Below are 16,837 nucleotides of genomic sequence, written 5' to 3'. Positions count from 1 at the left end.
AGTATTTTTCTCCCAGACTTTTGTGTCACTCTGCCTTGCAAGTCAGATATCTACATGTCTACCTCGAAGGTAACTTCCTGGAATAGCAGAAAGTGTGCAGACAGTGGGAGAGGACAGATCTGAGTTTAACTCACGACCCCAACACTCAGTAGTGGTGTTACCTTGGGTATGCTTTTTGATCTCAGTAAGCCTTAATTTCACATCTTTATATAGGGATACACTAACAACTTTGCAGATTTGTTGTGAGAATTAAGTGATATAAAGCACTGACCACAGAATCTGACATAACCTACGTAACAGGTGCTCAGCAGTGGGGGCCATAACTGTTATCTCCTTCACCACGTCATGCGAGGGATATTAACAGAAGCTTCCTCATTCCTTGTTGTACCCGTTAAACTCACAGCATGTCACCTTTCTAAGTGACAGTTTAACTGAATACAACTAAGTTTGTCACTCAAAGGGTTAAAAAGATACACAAGAGCTCATATTGATTGAGAAAAATGTTAAAACAAAACAGAGGAATGACTACAAACAAATTTACAACAGAGAAAATCCTACTTACCAATAATATTAAAAATAAAAGTACAAACTTGCTAAAAATCAAAGAAAAGTAAAACAAGTTTGGGTATGCTGTTTTTGGCCATTAATTTAATAGCAGATTTTCTAAAATTATAATACACGGAAGAGGTAAAACTGTGACAAAAAGTAAACACAAACATAAGGTTATTGGCATTTGGTCAAGCCTTCTAAAAAACAAGTTGAATATATGTATATAAAATATATATATTATATATACAATATACACACATATCAAAATATAAATACCTTCAGACTCTTAGACCTATCATCTAACATTTGGAATTATTTTCTAAGCTTTTTCTAACATTTCTAAAATTTGAAAATCATTATATTCATGGAAGATATCCCTAAATGTATAAATTATAATAACACAAAAATTGAAATAAATTATGTCCAACAATGGAAGAATGGTACAGTAAATTTTTCATTATTCACTCAATGTATATTTATTTATAGATGTCAGGCCTTGTTTTCATGGCTGGGGATACAGTAGTGAATAAGGCAGACAAGTTCCTGCTGTCACAGAACTTAGGTTTTAAGAGAGGAAAGACAGAACATAAATGAACAAATGATTAAGCAAAATTATTTACTATAGAACTAACTACTGTGAACATAATAATTCTGTGAAGGGTAGTACGACAGAAAGCTGCAGCGGAAAGTAGGCTAATATAGTAGGAATGATCTGGGGAGGTGATATTTGATTTGAGACTTGAATAAGAGTGAAATCGACAGCTATGTGAAGATCTAGAAAATCCGAGAAAAGATGCACAGAGCATAAAAACAGAACTAAAAGTTGCATAAGTACCGATTACAATTATAAAAATTCATTTATGTGTGTGTGTGTGTATATATATACACACACATATATGAAATGCATTAAAATAGCAACAATATTGGTACCAGTATAAAGGAGGTAGGGTATTTTTCCTCTATGTGTATTTTTTTAAATTATATTTTTAGAATTGTATTTTTATATTTAACATAAATATAAAATTCTATTTTTAGACTTAAATGGAAAGATGGAAATAGAATTAAACATTCCAAAGATAAGATCATACGTCTCATCAATAATTTTCATATCAGAGTACCTAGCATAGTATTTTAGGCAAACATATTTTTAATACATGTTGCTTTAATTACATTGATTTTAAATATACAAAAAAGATGGAACTAATATTAAATGGAATCACCAAATATCCTATTAGTCACTATTAATCTTTTTAACATATTGCTAGCTGGTTCCTTATCTCTTGCTATTCCATTCGAATTTCTCTCCCCCTATCCTTCTCTAAGACATGAATAACAAATCCATCATAATATTCATCCTGCACTCTTTAATTTTTTATCAACATCACCTTCTGGAAAGTAGGCATCTTGCAAGAAAGCAATAAGTGTGCTTTCAAAATGATCTCTCCCACTCATATGTCATTTCACATCTACTCCTCATTCCTCTCAACCAAAAATTTTGGAAATAAAAATGTAAGATTCCTACGAACATGCTTAAGTGTACATGGCATGTCTGTCAGAATATCCTCACATAGGTTACAGCCTGTCTACCGTCTGTTCAAAAATGCAATTAGTTTCTAGAGGTCCAAAGTCAAATACATTGTCTTAGAAAGCAGTTTTAGAGCAAGCCACAAAGCTTTCTACTTGGTAATTTAAATGACTGACCGCTCAATTTATGAGCATTCCCAGCAATAAAATTCAGCCTGAACTTAATAATAGCACATTTTATGTGACAATGATGACAATTACAATCTATGGTTACTGCAGTCGCCCTTTGGTCTAGGGAAAAATGACAGTATTAATTATACACACTTGCCATTTATCAGACTTAACTTGGCAGGCGATTGAGCTCAGGACCATCTCCAACTTGACTTCAACATTTACCATTTTCTAATCCACTGAAACGAAGATAATTAGAATAGAGAAAAATGAGTGGCTCCTTCTTCCGCTGCCTTTATCTCTGATTTCATGTACAGTATAGTTCTTGAATCATATTAAATTTATACCACTTGGTTTAAAAGCCTGTCATTGTTTACTTTCGAAACTCTAGTAAAAGGAACACTATTTCCTAGGTGTGCTATAGCATGAGATTTTGGCTGTGTGCAACTTTCGCATTTTTATTTTATATCTTATTTTTATGTTTGGACTATTTTGGGGATCTTGAGTCCTTGTTATTTTCCCTGCTAGTTCATATCACTGATACAATGAGAACTAAAATTATTTTGAAACATGGAAAACTATCTAAAAGGCTTTCAGTCCATGAAAGGATAGAAAAAAATAGGTGCTAAACAGTCTCATTTTCATTAACTCACTTGTTATCATTCTTATTCAATCATTTAATTGTGTACCTGTGTTATTCCATCTTTTTTAATTTTTTTTTTTTTTGGACTCTGTGTGCTTTGCAGATCCACAGTATGCCATTTAAGATTTAAGACAATTATAAAATCATGTTTATCTGCTTCTGTGTTCAGAGCTCTACAACCTCTTCTTAGAAGGCTTGGAGAATTCCAATTTACTCAACTGCTTTTTGCCTTTACATGCACTCCCTTATGAATTTTTGCCAAACCCCCCAAAAAATAGTATCCCTGTGTTTTAAATAAAGATATTTTGATGATTAGAAAACTTAAGCAACAGTGGCACCTGAAATTAGAAATTCTAGGATAAGCCTCCAAAAGAAGACGTGGTTTGAGACGTCTGAGCTATAAATAAGCAGAGAGCCTCAACCACTGCTAGGCCTTCCCAATTCTGCCATTGTTAGTCCAAAGCACCTGTAAGGAAGATCCTGTGCTTAACATCCCCAATCCAGAGAAAATCAAATAGGTAGAAGTACCTCTGAATAGAAGGAATTCACGGGAGATTTTCCATTCATACAGGCAGTACATTATACTGAAAAACAGATTATAAAGAGTCAAGGAAACTGGAACTAGAGCTAACTCTGTAGTTACTATTCACAAGATCTTTGGAAAGTTACTTAATTTCCAGGTGTGTCAATTTCTTCATCTGTAAAAATGATGGAATTGACTTATACATCTGATGAAGTCCCTTCATCTCTAGAGTTCTCTCTGTGATTATGAAATCCTGGAGGGAATTGTCTACAAAAATGGGGTATATCCCAGAACATTAATGATATTTGTAATAAAGCCCTACTGCTAGTTGGAGTTGCAGGTGGTGGTGTTTTTCTCATGCAAGAGATAGAGACTCGATCTTGAAATTTAATAGTGGGCAAACTGCCACGTGATGTAGGGGGATGATCCTAAACCATCACCACATTCTATAGATAAAATTCAATCCCTTTTGGAGACTGGCCCTGCCCTTTTTCTGAGAAGGACCAATCATTTGAGCATTTCTGGTTATGCATATGTAAAGAAGTCCTTACACAATGCTTTTAGGGAAATTTAAACCACTGAAGTAGCCAACTACAGATGCTTCAGAGTGAGATTTTAGATCTGTCCTGTCTAGTAATGCAAACTGTGTACATGCAGACATTCTGCTTTTGATGAGTATGAATTTAGATAGTATGGGGTCTAAGACAAAGAAAAATTCTTAAGTGAATCATGTATTATTGTTGGGTTTTTAATCTTCATCTTTAATTTTATCATGAATATACTCACAAAGTGTTCCTTTTGAGAACACAGATACACAGATTTCATTTTTTCTAAAAACTCCCAGTATAAAATGTGTGCCCTCCCCACTTTCACTTAGTCCTCACTCCTAGGGCAATATGAGAGCCAGGTCAATTTTCCTACATGGATAGCTAGGCACTCCTTAGATGAGGGATGAGGAAAAAGTGATTTTTCTCTGCAAAGGGCTAGGAGGCTTGTGCCCCTCCCCCTCCAGCATGGACCCCCTTGCAAACAAAATGTGCCTGAGTAATAATAGAATTAACTCCATAGTCACTACTCACAAGATCTTTGGAAAGTTACTTAACTTCCTTGTGTCTCAATTTCATGCAAATGAGATCTCTCCAGGAGTCAGATTCTCTCACATTTCTCAGCTTTTGTGACCTCCAGATGTCTCCAAGGACAGCCTTCCCATCTCCTCAGCACCCTAGGGCTTACCTTAGGGACCTGGTTTAGGCTGTCACCATTTAGCCTTTGGGAGGATATGAGAAGTTTTATTATCCTTTAAGATCAGAGCAATTTAACAGACAAATGGCTACAGATCTAATTCTCATGGTATGTGAAGAGTAAAATATTTCTAGAGAAAGTGAAAGCAAATACTCCCTATCTTTACATTACATAAATTTCCATGTCTAAGGAGGATGTTTTTCAGGAGTGCTGAGAAATCCAGGCAAGATTCATTTCCCCACCATTTTCTACTCCTAGCATGCATTAGAATCACCTGGAGGGTTGCTAACACTCAGATTGCTAGTGTCCCCTTTCGACTTTCTGATTCAGTCCTTCAGAGGTTTAGCCTGAGAACCTGCATTTTCCAACAAGTCCCTAGCTCATGCCGATGCTGCTGGTCAAGGGCCACACTTTGAAAACCAGTGCAGTGCAATGACCAGAGAAGTGGCTTCAGGTTCTGTGGCACGTGAAAATTTAAAAAACTTAAGAGCCTTAGTTTTCTTTCTTTAAACTTTTTATTTTATATTGAAGTATAGCCGATTAACGATGTTGTGATAGTTTCAGGTGCACAGCAAAGCCACTCAGCCATACATATACATGTATCCATTCTCCCCCAGGTTCCCCTGCCATCCAGCCTGCCACATAACATTGAGTAGAGTTCCCTGTGCTATACAGTAGGTCCCTGTTGGTTATCCTTTTTAAACATAGCAGTGTGTACATGTCAATCCCAAACTCCCTGACAACTATCCCTTCCCTCCACCCTTCCCCCCGGTAACCATAAGTTCATTCTCGAAGTCTGTGAGTCTATTTCTGTTTTGTAAATACATTCATTTTTATCATTTCTTTTTAGATTCTGCATATAAACGATATCATACAATATTTCTCTTTCTCTGACTTAACTTCACTCAGTATGACAATCTCTAGGTCCATCCATGTCGCCGCAAATGGCATTATTTCATTCTTCTTGTATGGCTGAGTAATATTCCATTGTATATATGTACCACATCTTCTTTATCCATTCCTCTGTCAATGGACATTTAGGTTGCTTCCATGTCTTGGCTATTGTAAACAGTGCTGAAACGAACACTGGGGTGCATGTATCCTTTTGGACCATGTTCTTCTCCAGATATATGCCCAGCAGTAGGATTACAGGGTCATATGGTAGTTCTATTTTTAGTTTTTTAAGGAACCTCCATACTGTTCTCCATAGTGGCTGTACAATCCCACCAACGGTGCAGGAGGGTTCCCTTCTCTCCACACCCTCTCCAGAATTTATTATTTGTGGATTTTTTGATGATGGCCACTTTGACCGGTGTGAGGTGGTATCTCATTGTAGTTTTGATTTGCATTTCTCTAATCATTAGCGATGTTTAACATCGTTTATGTGCCTCTTGGCCACCCATATGTCTTCCTTGGAAAAATGTCAATTTAGGTCTTCTGCCCATTTTCTGATTGGGTTGTTTGTTTTGATGATATTAAGCTGCATGAGCTGTTTGTAAATTTTGGAGACTAATCCCTTGTTGGTCACGTCATTTGCAAATATTTTTCTCCCAATCTGTGGGTTGTCTTTTCGTTTTGTTCATGGTTTCCTTTGCTGTGCAAAAGCTTTTCCTAGTTTTTATAAATGGATGATTAGATGTAGGGACTGGAATGGGCCTTGATGTCATTACTTCACACTAAATCATATGACAGTGATCAAACTGATAGAGAGTTAATAGTTTTGTACTCTATATCAACCGTATAGATGTACCTGAGGTTCAGTTTGGCACCATAAATATTAAATAATAACATAGATAAAATAACCACTTACTGAGTTGGAGAATTTTTAAAAATGATTAATGAAAATCACCTTGCTCTTTAGTGAACTAATGACAGATAGATCTTTACCTTTGGTCAACAGAATTTACCTGACTGTGCAGTGTCTAAAAATATTTGTACACTATTGACTGGAAAATTGTTACACTGACACAGAAGAAATAACAGTTAGAGGCTCAACTGAGGGCACTTGAACTTTATTCACAGTATCACCTTGCCCAATATATTGACCCTGCATGAAACTGTATTTCTTTTCACCATAACTAGGCTCAAATCTTATTTTAGAATAACAGCATTAATCAAAGAGCCTCTGAGCTTGCAATTTACCAGTATGAGCCTCTAACATGTCCCCATTTTCTGAAATTGAAAGATAAAGAAAAGTTTATAACATATTGCCCCCAAACAATCTTTCTTACATAAGAAGAAAAGAACACAGAAATTGTGCCTTAAGTCATTTACATTTTTAATTCTAGAGATCAAAACTAAAAGAAAAATACTTAAATGCATACTGGTTTTTGCATCAGTTTTTAATAGCATATTTAACATGTCCTATCTTCTACTAAATCCTAACCATTCCACAAAAGCCCTCAAAATGTCTTTATTTCTGTAAAAATATCACCCGAGAAAGCTGTTTTTCTCTTGTCCAGGTCTCAGAAAAATGTCTTGCACACAACAAGCTAACCTCACCTCTTCACAGATATTTCCTGCCAACCCCATCGATTTCACTGAGGGCTCCTGGGTCTGGAGAATAAAAAGAAGCCCAGATGGTTTTCAAAAGTAGAACTGGGATCTGACTTTTAAGTGTCTAAATTAGATGAACCAGACGCATCCTACCCTCTATGCTGAACAAAGAGCAAATCAGCACAACTGCTTCATGAAAACTTCAAAAGCCTGCCTCTGTCACTCAAGGTACAGGTTTTCCCACTACAGAATGGAAGTCGCATGTATCCGGTTATGGCAGAGCTCTAGAACAAGAAATAGAAGGGACAGAAAAATCAATTTACTGAACACTCTGACCCAACTTTGAAATGTAATGCAGCACAAATAACTCAGCACAAACCTTTAACAAAGGTCTCTGATCAGCCTACAAACTGTCTTTGGCTATAATATAGAGCAAATAGGCAAGGGATCAGAGGACTTCCCTGGTGGCACAGTGGTTAAGAATCCACCTGCCACTGCAGGGGACACGGGTTCGAGCCCTGGTCCGCGAAGATGCCACATGCCACAGAGCAACTAGGCCCGTGAGCCACAACTACTGAGCCTGCACTCTAGAGCCCGCGAGCCACAACTACTGAAGCCCTTGCGCTTAGAGCCCGTGCTCCGCAACAAGACAAGCCACCGCAATGAGAAGCCCGTGAGCCGCAAGGAAGAGTAGCCCCGGCTAGTCACAACTAGAGAAAGCCCTCACACAGCAATGAAGATCCAATGCAGCCAGAAATAAATAAATAAATAATTTTTTAAATGGCAAGGGATCAGGAATTAGTGATTATCTAACAGGTTTGATCTACACAGATGTCCCAGATTTTAACCCAAACAGAGCTAAATCAGGGTTTTGGGGGTGGATTTTGTTTGTTTGTTTTAACTGCAAAATTTCTCTCATGAGAACTAAACTAGTACACCCCAGTGATCATTTTCAACGCTGCCTCCTAAGATTATGTGGTTTTTAAAGTCCTTTCAAACCAGCAGTTAAACTGACCCTGTAAACACAGTGAAACTGTGAGCTTTCCCACCAGACTCACATTGTCTTGCAGGCTGGGACTGTATTTTATTCATCTATCTAAAGGGCCTAGAACTGCCTGGCACAGAAATGGTGGTTACTAATTATTTAAAGCATGAGGGAGTAGACACATAAAATACTGAATAAATTAAAATGAGAAAAGTAACCTATGCATATAATATAAAATGGAGAAATTCCAGAAATAGAATTTTCCAGAATGGTTTAAAATATAAGTTCTAGAACACTGGGAGATAGGATAAGTTCTCTAGTCTCTGATTTTTACTATTCCAATAATCAATCTGAGGCCCCCTTTAATTGTCATCATATGCCAGAGAGAAGAGGTAAACATTTATTTGCAATTGGAATATGACAAAACAAGGCTTTTTAAAAATAATTCCACAGAAGTATTCTCTAATACCAGACATTTCTGTGGAATCACCTTAAAATACATTTGCTGTACACTTTTTACTGCAGGATCTTGAACCCAAAATTATCTTTAACATGTCCCTGTTGGGATTGTCAAATTTACTCCCCTTTAAAAATTAGATTTCTATGGGCGTGTGCACACACACACACCACACACGCACACTTGAGGGAAAAAGATGAACATCAAGTGGCAGATGGAATAGAGAGAAACCAGCAGAAAGGACTGAAAACCAAAGAAACTTTTAAAGCTTCTCAAAAGAAAAGTTATCATTACTATAAATTATAAGTTTTATTATGATAATGATAATAACTAAAAGGTGTTTTAGCTACAGGGCTTACAGTACATTTTGAAAATAAACATAGAATAGTTGGATACCTATAATAAAAAGAATTATCAGTGTTCACTATAGCCTGTTATTAAAAACAATTCTAGGCTTGTGTTTCTATGATCATTATGAAGAAGTAGTCAAAAACTAAGAGTAAGAAGTATTCTTGGGGCTTCCCTGGTGGCGCAGTGGTTGAGAGTCTGCCTGCCAGTGCAGGGGACGCGGGTTCGGGCCCTGGTCTGGGAGGATCCCACGTGCCGCGGGGCGGCTGGGCCCGTGGGCCACGGTTGCTAAGCCTGCGCGTCTGGAGCCTGTGCTCCGCAGCGGGAGGGGCCGCGACGGTGAGGGGCCCGCTCGCCGCAGCTGGAGAGGGCCCCCGCGCAGAAACGAGGACCCAACACAGCCAAAAAATAAATAAATAAAATAAAAATGGTAAAAAGGCCATAACTTGGGCCCACATATCTGAGGGGTGAGACTAGATTATTTATTTTCAAAAAAAAAGAAGTATTCTGTTGGTCTGACCCCAACTAATTTTCTCAATTGGTACATCTGAGAACTATTTATCTATTTATTTTGCTGCTTACTGCTATGAATATTTGAATAAAATAGCTCCAAATATTTAGAGATAAGCAGTTTAGATTTGTTTTGTATTTTATTCTCTAGCAAATGTAGTGAAATATTAATGAAATATTAGAATATTATTTGGCATAAAGAAATGTAATTGGCATTAACTAAGGATTTGATATTCTTTTTTTAGGATATTTAAAGGGTTTTTTTTTAAGTATGTAAGTTTCAGGTGTACAGCATTATAATTCGACATCCGGATGCACTACAAAGTGGTCACCAGTACAAGTCTAGTTGCCATCCATCACCATGCAGTTGACCCCCTCACCCATTTTGCCCACATTTGATATTCTGGTTGCCACCTAGCCTAGGTATTCACTGTCTCTTTTTTCATGGCTTGGTGTGTGTTTGTTCAGTAACATTCTGGTGTCCTGGCACGCAGGGAAGTGTTGCTGACCATGCAATCAGCGTGTCTGTCTTCTACAGTTGAAACAAAAAGGGCCTGGGCTTCCTTCCTTACCCAAAAGAAAATTTAAGTATAGCTTATGTTCCTTTGCATGCTTTTTGATACAGTTATAATGTACATGCAGGATTAATAGAATTAATGTAATGCTTATTTTTTAAGGATTATTCTTAATTTTTTAACACTTTTCTTATGTTATGAAGTATATATTTTTGGCAAGAGAATCATAACTAAAAGTTTAAGGTGTAATCATGACCAAATACTTTTCTAGTATGAGAAGAGTACTGGATACAAATTAAGAGAAAAACATGCAGGTGAAAAAGTCTTATTTTTTTATCCACCCATGTAGCTTTCTCGGGAGAGGAGGCCTTAGTAAGTCCCAAGGAAAATTCAAGAGGCAAAGATACTGAAGCCCAGGGTACTGGGACACCCTCCTCGCATGTAGGCTACCTCATCTCCTCTCCCTCCCTCCAGACCTCATACATAATAGGGTGGGGGTCAAAAGAGATTTTGAAAAGCGAAGTGTTGAAGAGGAATCCCAAGCCATTTTCTGTGTGGTATGTGGTATAAGCCCTCTCCTTCTCCAAGTCATCAGGAAATTCCACGTTGCTCACTTAATGCTCTTATTTTATTGGTTTCTCTTATGGTATCCCAAAGAGTGGGATGCGGTAGCCACTGACTTCCAAGTTTTATGTGTGCAGGGAAATCTTACTTGATTTTTATGAAAAGGAAATGGTTATAAATGACCAATGGATATGAAACACGCAAAAATACCGGAGCCTTGCCTTGCATTTAATTGAGTATTGTGGACATTACTAACATACTCAAGTGTACACAGACCAACTGTTTTTTAAACACCAATGCAATGTGACAAGTTTAATAATTCTTATCACATGTACAAGAAGTTCAATTATATGCTCAGAAATGGCAGAAATTTCATTTCAATATCTGTGAATGTCAAGGTAATCTGCCAAAACTGGCTAATACTTTGGTTTCCAAAGTGTTAAAATTTGCTATATCAATTTTAAGTCTCCCTATTGTTAAACCATTTTTGAGACAAATGAATTGCATTTGAAAATGAAACTCAAGAGTTTCATAGAGTCCCAGAATTTGGAAACAACTTTGCTAGGTGATAGGGGGCAGTGAGGAATAGTACAGGACACTCCGCCTTCCTTTCTCTTTGATCTGTACACATCAAAGACTCTAGTGGTTAAAAGCATGGATTCTGAAGACAAAATGCTTGGGTTTAAGTCTCACTTCTGTCTTTTACTAAATGTGATGTTCGGCAAGTTCCTTAATTTCTCAGTGCTTTAGTTTCCCCATCTATAAAATGGGGTGGGGGGGTGTGGAAACAGTACTTATCTCATAGGGCTGTCGTAAGGATTCAATGAATTAACATACATCAAGCACTGAGAATAGAACCTGGCACATTTTAAGTACTATATATACATTCTTACTTGATTAAATACTAGTCACTAGCTTCAAGATCTACATGGACACTTGTACCCTTCTCCCTGGCCTAAGACTCCAGTCTGCAGGGTGAACTCATGGTGTTACTCGGTATAAAGACAGCAGCTATAGGCACTGCTACCATAAAAGGCAGAAGTTTACCCTGTGTATTTTCAGAGAACCCATCCCTCTAAATCTTATGTAATTTACATTTAAACCACGCTTTAGAAATAAAACTGTCCAATTTTAAAAGGCAAGGAAGGGAAATTTCAATGTATTTCACAAGCTACTCCAGAGTCAACTCACTCTACTAAGGAATTAGTGTTGTAAGTATAGAATGTGATTATTAGAGTATCACTCTGATTTAACATACATGGTATGTCCTCAAATCACATATTCTCTGTTCCATTGTACATAAGCTGCTGTTCACCCAGAATGTCTTCTTTGAGGTGAGCATGTGATCCAGTACTGACCAGCCAAAGAAATAAATCCAAAATTGGGTATGTGACACAAGGCTTTTTAAACGGGGTTCTCTCTGGGGCTTTGCAGCCAGAGCTACAAAGGAATCTCCTCAACTATCCCTTACTTGCCTACCTCTGTTCTAACTGTGGGCTGGAAGGACTTGGAGGGGCCAACAACCATCTTTTCCAGCAAACTAGAAAAACTTTCTTCAGAACGAAATCAGTGCTCAGAGGCATGTGGTGTCAAGACATGGAGAGTAAGATAGAGCCAGAGCCAAAGAGCAAGAGAGCCAGAGAATGAGAGAGAGAGAGAAACATGACATTCTTAAGCCCCTGGATTCAGCCATGTCTGAAATGAGAAAAAAACCCTGAATTTTTCAGGTAAATAATCCAGTAAATCCCATTTTTCACAGAGGCTACTTTGGTTTGAGTTGTGTTTCTGTAGCATGCAACAAAGAGTTCTAATATACATGCCCACCTGAGTAACCCTAACATTGTCAACAGTTTAATTAATACATAAAAATAAACAATTTAATTAATAAATTAACCCTAACATTGTCAACAATTTAGTTAATAAATAATTAATAAATAATTAAATTTAATTAATACATAAATTAATAACTTAATATATTGCTGCAAGTAGTTCCCTAGAACACTTTGGATAGGAATAGAGACAGGGGCAGATCAACAGCATAACAGCTCTCTAATGGATCACTGTCTCTAAATTCCTCCTCCTGGCTCAAAAAGGTAGCAAATGATAAAGATCCTTGGAAGATTGCTCCTTCCTCTTTCCCTGCTTCTCACATGCTCCCACATCACTGTAATGATAGACCCTCACTGCTCACAGCACCACCGAGAATTGGAGCCCTGCCACATCGTTGCTGCTGTTGCTTCTATGCCCGGAATAAGGCTGATCCACAGTAAACTCCTCCCCTAGATGGGGGCTGGGCTCTGGGTATATATAGTCCATAAAGATCTAGTGTGCTGGGAATCTGGGAAGATTAAGGTGTCTCACGAGACATTCCTGGGCTCTTCTCTACAAGTGCTCCTTTGGTTGCCCTGCTCTCACCACCATCAGCCAACACACCACACACTTTTCTCTTACTGAGCCTTCAGGCTCTCTTTCCTGCCCTCTTGACAACCAAGTGTTTGGGTTTTTGTCTTGTTTGCTTATTTACCAGGGAATAGCTGTGAGAAGCCCCAAGTCCAAGGTGGGGTTGAGGATCTTTTCTCACCTACTATTTCTCTACCCATTCAATGCCAGAACAGAAAATTCAGCCCCTTCCATTTCTCCTGAGCGGTTATTACCCTTATTTTCTAGTACCTACATTTAGATCCTAAGCAATTGCATGCAAGTATAACATCAACATATTTTAAGGATTTTGTTACATATTACCATAAACATCTACTATATTCATCAATGGCTGATATGAAGGAACCTAAAGTGTATAAATGATTCCTGCCTTCATTTCACAGTGTAACTATAAAAGATGAAAACAATCAGAAAACAACTACTAATCTATAAGCCATGAATTTTTACATGAAAGCATGTTGAATCCAACAGACCCTTTATTTTTAAAGATAAATATATCTCCAGAACTTTAATATCCCCCAATTCTCAGGCATTTGTATGGCACCAGCAGTAGACTGTATGCAAGATTCATTTGCTCACCAAGAAGCGCAGAATACCACATTGACCTTACACAGTATGCACTTCAAAGCTGTCTTATCAATGTTTAAATCGCCACATGTTACAGAGGACTGGGATCCCTCATCAACTGTTGTGATGGTTAATTTTGTGTGTCAACTTGGAAGTGTTTTTTTTTTTTTTGGATGAGATTAACATTTAAATCAGTGAACTCTGAGTAAGCAGATTGCCCTCCATAATGCAGGTGGGCCTTATAAAATCAGCTGAAGCCCTGATTAGAACAAAAAGACCAACTTCCCCAAGCAAGAGAATTCTCCAGCAGACTGCCTTTGGACTTCATTTGCCTGACAGGACTTTCATCTGTGAGCCTTCAGATTTCATCTGCACCTCAGCTCTCTTGGGTCTCCAGGTTGCTGGACTTCAGACTGGAAACATACCATCACCTTTCTTTGGTTTTCAAGCCCAGCAGCCCACACTGTAGATTTGGACCTGCCAACCTCCAGAATCACGTGAGACAGTTCCTTAAAATAAATCTCTATATGTCTTAATTCAGGCTACTATAATAAAATTACCACAGACTGGGTGGCATATAGAAAAATTTATTTCTCACAGTTCTAGAGGCTTAGAAGGCAAAGATCAAGTTGCCAGCCAATTTGCTTCCTCTTCCTGGTATGCAAATAAGCATTTTCTTGCTGTATACTCACATGGTGGAAAGAGAACTATGGTCTCTTCATCATCTCATAGGGCACTAATCCCATCATGGAAGTTCCACCCTCATGACTTCCTCTAAACTTAATTATCTCCCAAAGATCCCCACCTCCAAATACTACCACATTGGGGATTAGGACACAAACATTCAGTACATAGCTATACAGAACCCTAATACAAATTGTCAAGTCATAATAGTTTAATTCTGTGAATGCTGAGGATTTGGAGTTAGAAACAGAGCTTAAAGGTAACTGGGCTTCAGCAAAGACAGAGAAATTAATATGACATATTTTTATTAAACCAACATTTATCAAGCACTTACTTATTTTAAGGTAAAAGCTAGATTCTGGGAATTCGTAAATGAATAAGATACATTTTTTTATAACTTTTAAAAATCTTTTTTTATTACAATATAGTTGATTTAGAATATTAGTTTCAGGTGTACAACACAGTGATTCAATATTTTTATAGATTATACTCCATTTAAAGGTATTATAAAATATTGGCTATATTCCCTGTGATGTAGAATATATCCTTGTAGCTTATTTATTTTATACATAGAAGTAGGGGATTAAGAGGTACAAACTATTATCTTTCATTTCCCCCTCTTCCCTCTCCCCACTGGTAACCACTAGCTTGTTCTGTGAGTCTGTTTCTGTTGTAATATTCGTTCGTTTTATTTTTTAGATTCCACATATAAGTGATAACACACAGTATTTGTCTTTCTCTGACTTATTTCACTAAGCATAATACCCTCTAGGTCCATCCATGTTGTTGCAAATGGCAAAATTTAATTCTTTTTTATGGCTGAGTAGTATTCCATTGTATATATACACCACATCTTCTTTTTCCATTCATTTGTTGATAGAAACAGGTTGCTGCCATATCTTGGCTATTGTAAATAATGCTACCGTGAACACTGGGGTGCATGTATATTTTCAAATTAGTGTTTTTGTTTCCTTCCAATATACACAAAGGAGTGGAACTGCTAGATGGTATGGTAGTTCTATTTTTAGTTTTTTGAGGAACGTCTCTATATTGTTTTCCACAGTGGCTGCACCAATTTACGTTCCCACCCACAGTGCACAAGTGTTCCCTTTCGTCTACATCCTCACCAACATTTGTTATTTGTGCTCTTTTTGATGACAGCCATTCTGACAGGAGTGAGGTGGTATCTCATTGTGGGTTTCATTTGTATTCCTTGGATGGTTAATGATGTTGAGCACCTTTTCATATACCTGTTGGCCATCTATATGTCTTCTTTGGAAAAATATCTATTCAGATCTTCTGCCCATTTTTTTATTGTGTTGTTTGTTTTATTGATATTGAGTTATATGAGCTGTTTGTATATTTTGGATATTAACTCCTTATCAGTCATATCATTTGCAAATATTTTCTCCCATTCAGTAGGTTGTCTTTTTGTTTTGTCAATGATTTCCTTTGCTGTGCAAAAGTTTTTAAGTTTAATTAGGTTCCATTTGTTTATTTTTGCTTTTATTTCTATTCATTTCCATTGCCCTAGTAGACAGAGCAGAAAGAAATATTGCTATGGTTTATGTCAAAGAGTATTTTGCCTGTGTTTTCTTCTAGGGGTTTTATGGTTTCTGGTCTTACATTTAGATCTTAAATCCATTTTGAGTTTATTTTTGTAAATGGCGTTAGAGAATGTTCTAATTTCATTCTTTTACATGTAGCTGTCCAGTTTTCCCAGCACCACTTTTTAAAGGGACTTCTGTTCCCCACCATATATGCTTGCCTCCTTTATCATTAATTAACCATAAGTGCATGGGTTTATTTCTGAGTTCTCGATTCTGCTCCATTGATCAATGTGTCTGTTTCTGTGCCAGAACCATACTGTTTTGATGACTATAACTTGTAGTATACTCTCAAGGCAGGGAACATGATACTTCCAGCTCTGTTCTACTTTCTCAAGATTGTTTTGGTTACTCAGGGTCCTTTGTGTTTTCATGAGAATTTTAGAGTTATTTGTTCTTGTTCTGTGAAAAATGCCATTGGCATTTTGATATGGATTGCAATGAATCTATAGATTGCCTTGGGTAGTATGGTCATTTTAACAATATTAATTCTTCCAATCTATGAACATGATTTCCCATTTGTTCAGGTCATCTTCAATTTCTTTTCATCAGTGTCTTATAGTTTATTGAGTACAAGTCTTTTACCGACTTAGATTTATTCTCAGGTATTTTATTCTTTTTGATGTGATGGTAAATGGAATTTTTTTCTTAATTTCTCTTTCTGATAGCTCATTCTTAGTGTACAGAAATGCAACAGATTTCTGTATATTAATTTTGTATCCTGCAAATTTACTGAAGTCATTGATAAGCTCTAGTAGTTTTTTTGTGGCATCTTTAGGATTTTCTATGTATAATATAATGTCATCTGCAAACAGTCACTTCTTTTTTTCCAATTTGGATTCCTCTTATTTCTGTTTTTGTTTGTTTGTTTTCTGACTGCTGTGGCTAGGACATTCAATACTATGTTGAATAAAAGTGGCAAGAGTGGGAATCCTTGTCTTGTTCTGGTAGGCATGGCTGGCCCTGGTCTGGTTGGTTGCCAGGCCCTGCCTTCTGCTGACACTACCAGCTGC

This window comes from Eubalaena glacialis, chromosome 8, assembly GCF_028564815.1.
Source record: "Eubalaena glacialis isolate mEubGla1 chromosome 8, mEubGla1.1.hap2.+ XY, whole genome shotgun sequence".
In the NCBI taxonomy this organism is placed as follows: Eukaryota; Metazoa; Chordata; class Mammalia; order Artiodactyla; family Balaenidae; genus Eubalaena; species Eubalaena glacialis.
This window is presented reverse-complemented; position numbering follows the sequence as displayed.